Genomic DNA, 11,524 nt, shown 5'->3' with positions numbered 1-11,524 from the left:
TTTATTTTCGAGTGTACCAATTTTCGTGGCTTGAGTGAAACTTTCATATTCATGGATATTTAATTTCGTGGTTTTTGCAGAGCCTGCGTACATTCCTTCAGAAAATTGTCAATTCGTTTAATATTTGAAATTCGTTGTTCACCTGTACCCACGAAGCCACGAAAATTGGTATCCAACTAGTATTAATGAATCGAGAGTATTTTCCTGACAACTGAAGTGGTATCATCTTTGATCAGAGACAATACATCTGAGAAATCTTGATCTACGATGGTACAACGGGTTTCAATATCATTCGTCGATGTCATAGTAAAATTAAACAACTGCATTTGCGTGACGTTGTTTTCAATTTTGAAAAAATAGTTTTGATAACTCAAAGGATAACAAAAAAGAAGCCGTTCCACTGTACACTTTAAACATTAAAGATAGTCTATGGATAGTTGTCTTATTGTCACTCATTCAACATCTTCCTATATTCATAAACCTAGTATTCGATTCAGACAAAACACCAATATGACAATGCGAAACGAAACTGTCAATTGATATATATTCATGATGGACACACATTCATTTATGTATATTGTTTGTTTGATGATATTCACAATTCGTTTATCTATTTTTGACTTTAGGAGAATTATGCATCACATTGGGGGAAAAAGTTGCCGATAAAACATGTCATATGTAAACAATTAATTTCGCTTTTGTTATCTTTACAAAGTGAGTAAATTATTCCCTCGGTTTGTAAAAAAAAATAAAAATATGTATTTCAAGAACATTAAGTTTTCAATGTATTCATCGAAAACATTCGTTGTTATACAATAGAACTTTTTCTACAGTAAACTTGTACCTGTATTTCTGTTAATTTATTTGAACATTTCAACCCCCCACCATATAACTATAGCCTAATAAACAGCATGATTACGATAATTGGAAATGGAGTTATATTTAGCCAATATAATTTTTAGTTAACAGATTACAAAATAAAACAGGTTTCATGATTTTGGACGTTCCAAATCTAACTTCATTACTAAAGAGTAAAATGACATAAAAATTAAAGTTTTAACATTCATCAACATATTGGATAAGCAAATACATTAACCATGTGCACGTTCAAAGCTCCTAGAACGTTAATGATGGACAGTTTGACAAAACGACCATCAGTATACCGTCTGCGCTGAAATACCAGATGCTCTCCACTTTTACCGGGTCCTTTGTAATGTGCAAATACCGACAAATCATCAAGGCATGGTCCAACAGAAATATCAAGGTCATGAAGCCTGTGGCCGTGGCCTATGTAAAAATGATAAGGAATAAATTATTAAATGCACAATGTTTAAGCCATCTTTATCGTGTTTATACATAATGTAAAATCTTTAATTCGGTGCAAAAGTTGATGTTAAAGTTAAATTTGTGTTTTATATCGTGTTCAACAAGAATCTTTTTTTTCTCTTCTATATTTTAGCAGCTTTAAAGAACAAGCGACAGCAATAGAAATGGTTCAGCCTAAATAAACCGTTTCAAAGCTAGTAATACTGAAAAATATTATAAAAACTTTCAGATTTGTTGGCTACAGGTAACAACGTTTTACGCAATTGACATTAACCGTTGAATGGACATTATCTTTTTTTTGAGAGCGAACAATGAAAATACCAGTAACCCTTTAGATTTTGAATTGGCCATCTTTCCGTGAATGAGAGTCAATGTACTAGCTGCCTTACCTTTAGAAAAGCAGATTATTATTGTACTTAATGATGAATAATAGTGTGTTATAGTTCATGTCTTTTGCTTAGCCAATATGAGTACTAAGTAAGCATATTATATGAAAACTGAAAGCAACCATCAGCCTCTTCGTGAAGACAAATAATTAAAACTGTTCTCTTTAATAGTTAGTTTGCCTATCTTAATGCAATCAGGCATAGATTACCTTAGCCGTATTTAGCACAACTTTTGGGATTTTTTATCTTCAACTTTGTTCTTGTTTGGCTTTATAAATATTTTGATATAAGCGTCACTGATGAGTCTTATGTAGACGAACGCGCGTCTGGTGTACTAAATTATAATCCTGGTACCTTTGATAACTATATACTACGAAATGTCCAATTTTTAAAACTGTTTACTATTAAAAAAAACACTTAAAAAGTTTTTGTACTGTTTCTCATTTCTCTTGTATATTCTAATATGTGAATCACATCGCGTATAAACTTCAGTCTTTAAGTATATTTAAAATTTAGATTGAAAAACGTACCATCCCCGGACATGTTGATGATTTCAATTCTCATTATGTTGTAGATGTTTCCTAGGTCTACCCACCAATACGGGGACATTTCCGTTGCCGTAAATTGATAAGTATTATTTAATCCATCGATAGCATATTTTGCCCATTGGTTATAAATTTGTGAGCTTTGATCAGCAATCTTTCCAAGCGCAACATCTTGAGGTTCCTCATTAGGTATTTTACAATCTAAAAATGAACGGTTTGTTTTGTCATTAATTTTACTATTTGATTTTTAATCTAATTCAATAACTTTAAGAAGTTTTATAGTCAATAAAAAACTTTAACCTTACTTTAATTATCTCAACTATATCCATGTGATAACGGCTCATAACGGAAAATTAAGGCTTAGCTTAAAGAAAACCACAATGTGGTATGATTGTAAATTAGACATCTCTCCATCAGATACCAAATGACGTAAAAGCTAGTGCTTTAAAAAGGCAAATGCTTGTATGTGTTTAATTCATCAAGATACCAAGAATGTTTAATATCGAACCAGAGCTGCGCCTAAAGACTTAGCTAAATACGATAACAATGTTTAATTTGCCGGTGATGATTTCACAGACGCTTTAAAAATACAACGAACAAAACATATATTTGTGTATTCACATGCTCCACACCCCTAGCTTCACTTGGAGAGATTTAAATTAACCGAAGAGTCTTTCTTTCTTGCATCTAAACGATTTGTTATTAGGAGATATCTTTGAATTAAGTTGTTAGATAACGTTTCAACATTTAATGCATTACTTTGGAAGGGTTGTCACAAAAGGCACCGTGCTTCAAAGGGTTTTGAGAAGACTTAGCTGGACTCAAGAAAAAAAATGACTACACTTGTTAACTTGTATGCTACTATTTGAAACTGATAAAACAATTGTAATTGAAACTAAATGAACTCTAAATTGTTTTTCTTAAATGCTGACATTAACGATCTGGTCTCGCTTCTCCCAGCACACCAGTTTTTATTGCTACTAACTTGACATTTGAACAGAATTCGAACAAAACATTGACAATGTTTTATCCGATGATATTTGCATTCATTTTGATATAAATCTACACAATTAACCAAGAAACCGCTTTAGATGTTGTCTCGAGCGCAATATTTATATGGCTACTAACTTGACATTTGAACGGATTATGAACAAAACATTGATAATGTTTCATCCGATGATTTGCGCATGGATTTATATATAAATATAATCCACAAAATTGACTTAGCCATCCTTCAGATTTAATGAAGATCTGGAATAAAAAGATCAAACTTTACGAATATGAATTATTGTACTTAAATTCAAAGATATAAATCAGTCAATGTTGAAATAAGCAGAAGCGCAGGATTGAGTTTACGGGAAAAAACCTCCATGACACCGAAATTACCGACTTTCATACCAAAGCACTTGATTCATCACTAACTCATATTTTTTGCCCAAAAAGTCTAATTTATTTATACTATATATTTTAATCAATTATATATAATTTTATCTTAAGTAATATATATAACATCATAACTTTCTAATCATAATAATAACAAGGTATAGCCCCTTTCAACTGAGTTTTGCAGTTGTTATTGTGTTGTGCGTTCCCACCACTGTCCCTGTTTTAGCGAGAGGATTAAAACCCGTTTAAACTTGCATTCTGGCCCGAGTAAGGAGTCTAAAGTCACTGGTGGTCGTTGATTACTGTCATACATACTTGATCTTTGTTTGTTTTGTACATAAATCAGGCAGTTAGTTTGTTTCGTCTGCATTGTATGTCGGGGTCGTTTATAGCTTACCATACGGTATAGGTTGGCTCATTGTATAAGGTCGTACGATGATCTTAAGTTTTTACATCTAAGAGATTTGATCTCTGATTGATAGGTGTCTTATTGACAATTATAACACATACACAATGCATAGGATATACTGTATAGTATTTGGATTGTGCAAAATGATCCTTATTCTTCCCAATTAGGCCCGCATTTCTTTTAGACAATAAACGGAAATTAAAAACATCGCATCTGCTCTATCGACGTAACTTAGCAAACTTCTATCCCCCCTTATATAAGAAGGCTTCATGTAATGTCTTTCCCCGAGGGTATCACAAGTCCAGTAGTCAGCACTTCTGTGTTGACTTGAGTTATCATTGATATGTTCATAAATATAAATTAACTGTTAACAATCTTTGAATTTTTGAAAAACTAATGCTTTTCTACCTCAGGAATAGATTACCTTAGCTGTATTTGCCAAATGTTTTGCAACATTTGGTCCTCAATGCTCTTAAACTTCGTATTTTATTTGGCCCTTTAAACATTTTTTGATTCGAGCGTCACTGATGAGTCTTTTTGAGACAAACGCGCGTCTGGCGTAATTATAAAATTTCATCCAGGTATCTATGATAAGTTTATTTCTATCAATTCCAAATATTTTATGCTGTAATGATCTTGACTAGTTGCCACTTTAAAAATTTGCACTAAAAAAAGCATAGAACAAGGAAATTGTTGCACATCATCGGGACGATTTTGTTCAGATATACTGGATGTTGCATACACAAATTGTTGTATTATATCTTGCGAGAAACATGTAACGTTTTAGTGAAATATTAAGCAAAAGAATCGTTGTCCGATTGTCGTGCTGATGCAATATAAACATACCCACCAGAACAAAATCAGGACCCACCAGCACCAATCATGACTAAATTACAAGCACAGAACGTTCTCTCGCATGACAACATCGCACAACGTGAAACTATATACATTCACTATATCCTATTTCATACAATTCAAGTGATCAATTACCTTGTGACATGATCGTCAATTTTTTTTTTCGTGTAATAATTTTATTTGATAGTTGTTGAATGTTTATTCAAGACTATTGTTGGAAACACTGGTGTCAAAACACTACTGTTCCTTTCTTCATCAACTTTCACCCCACCATAGTCTTAATTTCTTATATAGTGTTTTAGGAAATAATAAGACGTGATGCTAATATCTATCGCTATGCTTATATCTTCCGCCGCACAAAGGCTAATGGACATACTATACTACTATCTTTATCAATGATTTCATACTAACCGTCCATTAGACAAACGACCTTTTTGTTTTGAAGGCTTTCACACACTTCACCTTCGGCGCATTGATTTCCAACACACGGATCGAAGAGTGGATCCTGAAAATAATAACATTCATTTAGCTTCCATATGAAGTATATGAATTATATGAATCATATGTATGGTTATCAATAAACTGCTTAATATGAAGTAGAGACAGCAGGGTGTATATTTATGCATACATGTATGTATGTATGCTTGTACAGCACCTAGAATGGAGACTTTCTCTACTTATCACATAGATATAACTCGAACATAATGGATTACATGGAAAATCTTATAGTTTGTCGGATCTGCGGAATGATCTATGGACATTGTCAGGATTCAGCGCATCATAAACATTACATCATATGCATAGCGCTTGCAGGATATACCAATCAATCGTCAGAAAAGGCAATAACGATCATTGTTCACTGTGTAGACGATTAATCCGGGCCTACAACTACAAAAATGAAGAACGTCATTCGGCTTCCTATCCTTTTGTGAACACATTGTGTCTGCTCAAATGTTTCGACTTCTTTGAAAAATCATAAACGTTGTTTCAATGACTTTCAAAAAACATTCTAGTCGTTTACTCAAAATAGCAGTAACGTTTTTCTCAATATCATATGTGCTTAAACTGTATGTCGTTAACAACTTTAACAGGTTAAAGATGATGACTAATTTGGAAGACTCTAAAACAAAATACTTAAATTAAAAGGATCATTAATCGATTTGGAAGTTTGTGCAATAAAATTAATCCACATCTTCAACACATTGTAACATGTTGTACGGAAGACATCATTTTCATTATTGTGTAAATAATCATTTAACTGTTTATTATCCTTAGATTGTAAATCATATGGAGCTTTCTAACCCTCTATGGTTCCAAATGGGTCTAACAGGACTTTCCTGCGTTGTTTCAAGGCCGTTTTAAAAACATAATTTCGTTAATTCAAGATAAATAAAGTCAATAGTAGTAAACTGCTGTTCGAAACTCATAAATCAATTGAAAAAAAAATCTGGGTTACAAACAAAACCTGAGGAAAGCGCATCAAATATAAGTGGAGAACAATATTCAACTAGTGACATAACAACACTAATAATTAACTCATGCTCTTCACGTGTTCGTTAATAAATGTGTTGTTCGGTCATTCGTTGAATATTTTCTCTATTTGAATTCTTCGATTAGTTATTCTTTAACTTAAGAGCATCATTGACGAAGGGCCGGGTTATCTTTAGAAAACAAAATCCCAGATTCTAGACAAAACGAAATTCAATGAACAACAAAGATTTAGCTGAGCTGCATCTAGGTCATGATATAAAAAAGAAGATTTGATATGATTCCCAATGAGACAACTATCAAAAATTTTCATTTAACAACAATTGATAAAAGAAAAACTGATGTTAGAAAAATAGCCAAAGATAAATAGAGAAAGTCCTTTCTATCTCTTTTTTGGATCATGTGAACGCTTTTTAACAGTTTCGAGATAAGTTATCGGAGTTTTTACTGCATGATATATAGAAAAATTAAAGTGCAGAGAATCGTTTTTAAATAACATTCTTAAATTTGGTCAATGAATGCTAGTTCCTTCGATGGTTTGAGATATGAAGGATGAATTACTACTACTTAATAAAGAAGTATTCTTAAACAGTAAAAGGGTACTAACATTTAGCATCAAAAAGAGGGGGGTCTTCAAAACAAAATATTCTGATACAAAATTTAATGAAAAAATATTGTGGTCGGCAGATTACAGAAATGTCTGAATCCAGATTTTCCCAATACCTAATATTGTTAGAGTTTTAAAGTTTTTTTTTATCAATAGCTTCAGACAAAAAAACATACCCCCTCCCCAACCATTAAAGTTTGAAGGTTGCTCTTTAAATAAATACTCGTTTGCTTACCTATTTAAACCTGCACTTTATTGAAATTTGAAATAGTAGAATGATAAGAAGTTAAAGTAGCATTTTGATTTTATTTCCTGACCTATACACTAATTAGGTCTAATTGTGACACTATTAATTGTCCGATAAGTCTGGAGAGAACCATATCGATTGCTTATTTTCTCAAAATAAAGCACATGGTAAAGTAATGAAATTCGAAAGTACATTGATCAAGCAGACTTTTTGTAACATAATTTTAAGAAAAATCTACCGTCTGACATTGAAAATTAAAAATAACACGTTTAATAATTCCATGCGTCCGAAGCATTTTTCTGGATTTATCTTCATCAGGAACGCTCAATGCCAAACATTTGAAATCCAAGGGATGTATAAGTACCGAAATAGTTGAAGAGCTATATGACAAAATTCCTTCAACAAATAGCAAAATTCATTTAAGGTCAACTTTGCCTAAGGGAGTTGAAACCTTAGTTTCTTTATAATTCTAAAATTTATAGACGGATAAGAAAGAAATTTTATAATGCATTTCAGTACCGAAGTACTGACTACTGAGCTGGTAATACCCTCGGGGACTGATAGTCCACAAGCAGAGGTATCGTCTCAAAGAAAAAATTGAAAACAACATACGTTAAGATACGTCAGCAACCTTTATTACAACAACATATATAACTGGTGGCTGATAAATACTATCAAACCAAATAATTGCAATATTTACACTGGTTGCAATGCATTGTATAGATTTCACAGTAAAATAAAAACCGATAATTTCAAATATGAAATAAACGTTGTTTTTTTTTCACTCCTCTGACGTCATACAATAATAGGCGTTGTCAAGACGTCGATAACGTCGGATTAAAACACATTGTGAATGCGTAGAAAAAGATAAAGTTCCTTTAATTTTATACTTGAATTTTATAAAATAAGACAACTGCAATTGTAATAATTAATACGCGCATTCGTGAGTTAATGTAATGTTGGGTCACTCGTTGAATATTTTCCTCTTTTTGAATTTTTCGATTACTTATTTTATAATTATGATAAAGCAAGCATTTGAATGCAGGAATAACACATACTGATTATTTACCATTATCGTTGGTCCTCATCGTTGAAACATTTTTGCCAAATTTGAGATTGAAGGCATCTGAGTCACCAGTCTGTCTCAAGGAAATTATAATATAAGTTATAAACAATTGAACTGATCAAGAGGAGCTTATGCTTTACATTACATAGGAAAAGTCCATTTGAAGATGTGTGATGATTGCTGTTATAATTATTATTTATCTTTAATATATTATATATTATAATTACCTATCACATAAAAGAACTGAGTGTATGATATGGGACGAATATAATAGTTTAAAACTTAAAGCATTTATATTTCTGTGCTACATCAAATGTACCTTAAAGCATCGGCTGTTGTAATATTCTGTTTAAAACATTTCTAATTGTGAGACTAATATTAAATGTGTTTTAAAAAGTATACATAACATATTTATTTTCCTTTCTATTTTTAACTGCTTCATTTACTATTTTACCACGTCTGCTAGTTTGAGCGAATCACTCTGTATTAAGAATCATGAAAGAGCGTAAGAAAGTGACAATCCTCTCAGTCGTCAAAATAAAGAGTCTACAACGTATCAGCTTTTCGAGTCACATATTCAGTAACAAACGGCTACTCCAGGAAATGCCTTTACGAAGAGAACTGCAAACGGTACCTTATTAGCAAGACTACTGTACTAACAATCAAACAAATTTAAGGAAAATCTTTCAAGAAATTTTCTTGCTGATCAATACAAAAAATCAATAAGGTCAATTCACAAATTGTCCATGTGCCCCTGGGTTACCCACTCAACAACCATTAAAAATCAGATTTAACAAAAGAGCAGATATAGAATAACAACATATGCATCGTCATAGTTTTTCTTTCATATCCACAACTACATATATGTGAGAAATATTACATGGTTTGAATAACCATGTTAACAAGTAAAATCAACAACAGTGGCTCACTATTAACTTAAAGAATACACATTTAGTGCTTACATATGATAGCTTCAATGACCATATCTGGACCTTTCATTGATTACTTTAAACCAAAAACACCTTTCTATAGATGCACTGGTCTATGATTAACGAACCATCCAAACACCGCCCAGGCAAGTGAAATACATTAAGTAAAAGATTCGATAGAAAATTGTGGTATCTTATGCATTTTTTTTAAATTATTTTCAAAATAACAGCTTTATTTAAACATAAAGAAATAAAATAAGTAATTTACAAACAGGGGTGAAATATACCAGTTGGACTCATAGATTGGAAATAAACTGACCAAAATATGGCCTGAAAAAATACAAACTGACATATAATAGTATACGGAGGAAGTTATAATAATCACTTCATAAATGTGCGGACTCCATCACGATCAGCGATGACGACGGGTATACTTTAATTTTTGTAACCACAATTCCTTCCTATATTCCGCAAATTTGATAATTTTGAATTCCTCCAATTTGATGCGGGTATTGTTTTCGATGATTTTGTCGTGTATAAAAAACATTAAACAGATATTTTTCTCAAAAAATCCAGCGTTTATAATTTTCATTATCTCTTTTGTGAGAGAAACGGAGTACCAGAATGTCTGAATACATGATAGTTGGTTACATGTAGAAAAATTATATTTTCTCTGGATTTAAAAGGAAAAGCTAACTTATTTGCCTACTTTGTTTGTATCTATTCATTTATACCACACTCGCACTAGGATGATCTGTGAAAAAATGAAAATTTTGACGATCGTAGAGGTATCGTGCAGATCGCAGTTAATGTCGTAGTACAGGCGTAGTTAGGTCTTCATGATTGTGATGAGCATGGCCAACTTTGAACATGTTTAAAACAATCGTGAAGCGGTCGTGTGGTGAAATCAGGTCGTAGTAGAAGCGTAGTAACACGAAGTAAGGTCGTAGTTAGATCACAAATCTAGCTGTTCCATCGTAGCGACAACGTAGCGTAAGCGCGATTCTAGGCGAAGAAACTGCGCTACGATCTCACAGCGACTTTACTACGACCTCACTACGAGCATCACGTTCTTAACGCGACCAATACACGTTTCAACTACGACTATTCCACTTTAATACCACGCTTATACCACACTGTTGAAGACCATAGTACGATTTAAGCACGTCCATGCCGTCCTCGTATTGTGGACGTGGTAGCAACGTGATTGAAACGGAAATTTACAATTTCATGCCGCTCATACTGCGAGCTCACAACGATGTGAATTTATCTTAGATCGCGGTGAGCGTGGTGCGATCGTGGTCTAGTGGGACTTGGGCTTAACTTAAATTTTAAACTCACCCCTCTGTAATGATTAATCTCAACGTAGACATAACCAGTTTCATTCTGAAAATTTCCATCAGAAACACACATTGATTTCAAATTAAGTTCACATCTAAGAGAAGCTCTGTTATAGTTGTAAGAATGACATCGTTTTCGTCGGATACATTTTTGGAAGCATGCCCTCGGTGATATTTTTTCAAATGTACGATAAGTAAATCCATGCAACTTTACGACTCGCTTATCTGGATTTATTCGAAAAGTTTCTGATGTACATTACTCAGCAGACGTTTGGAAGAATTTATAAAGTAACAACAGACCTTGATAAATATCAAGACGCATTTTCTACAATCAAACTTTTAGAAAAATTCTCTCTAGTCTTTAACTTTCAAAACCGTCACAGACTATGCCTATCTTTTACAAGGAAGGTCTGTGATATAAAATATCAATTGCAAACAGCGTGTCATAATTATTTTTATTCATGGTTCGTTTGTATTGTAATGTAACAATAGATTTAAAAATGAATAATTCACAGAAAATAAGAACATTAGGCAAATATCAATACTTGAGACACCAAACTGAATGTTTCTAGTTACTAACACTAATACTCAATTGATGCACTTTGCGAAAGAAAATGGCAGAAGCGGTTTGCACACAAACAATCTGGACATCAATGGGTATAATATGAGTGTATTGGTCAATGAAGATTTATTTGCAAAACCGTTCGAAATTTTTGCCCACAAAGCTCTTCAACTTTGTAATTGTTTTTCACTTTTTTAATACTTTTTATAATCGAGCGTCGCTGATAAGTTTTTTGTTAACGGCATGCACAAAGCTCATCTACTGTGAAACACTATAATCACGGTACATGCATTTAAGATAAATTTCTTATAAATAAGATATAAAATGATTGATGATCATAAGAATAATTATAAGAACGTGAGAGACTAAGAAAAATCA

At 32.6% G+C, this 11,524-nt stretch overlaps 1 long non-coding RNA gene across 1 annotated transcript; it reads right to left on the bottom strand.

Moving 5' to 3' along the window:
- Positions 1–1,148: 1,148 nt before the first annotated feature.
- Positions 1,149–10,629, bottom strand: LOC143054240 (uncharacterized). Its single transcript, XR_012971610.1, has 3 exons — positions 10,586–10,629; positions 5,319–5,412; positions 1,149–1,287 (listed from the first exon to the last, which is right to left on the bottom strand). It is a non-coding gene; the product is annotated as an uncharacterized LOC143054240 (long non-coding RNA).
- Between the last annotated feature and the right edge of the window lie 895 nt (positions 10,630–11,524).

The sequence above is a fragment of the Mytilus galloprovincialis genome, chromosome 12 (assembly GCF_965363235.1).
Source record: "Mytilus galloprovincialis chromosome 12, xbMytGall1.hap1.1, whole genome shotgun sequence".
Classification (NCBI taxonomy): Eukaryota; Metazoa; Mollusca; class Bivalvia; order Mytilida; family Mytilidae; genus Mytilus; species Mytilus galloprovincialis.
Note: the sequence above shows the minus strand (reverse complement) of the source record. Positions and strands in the feature narration are given on the sequence as shown.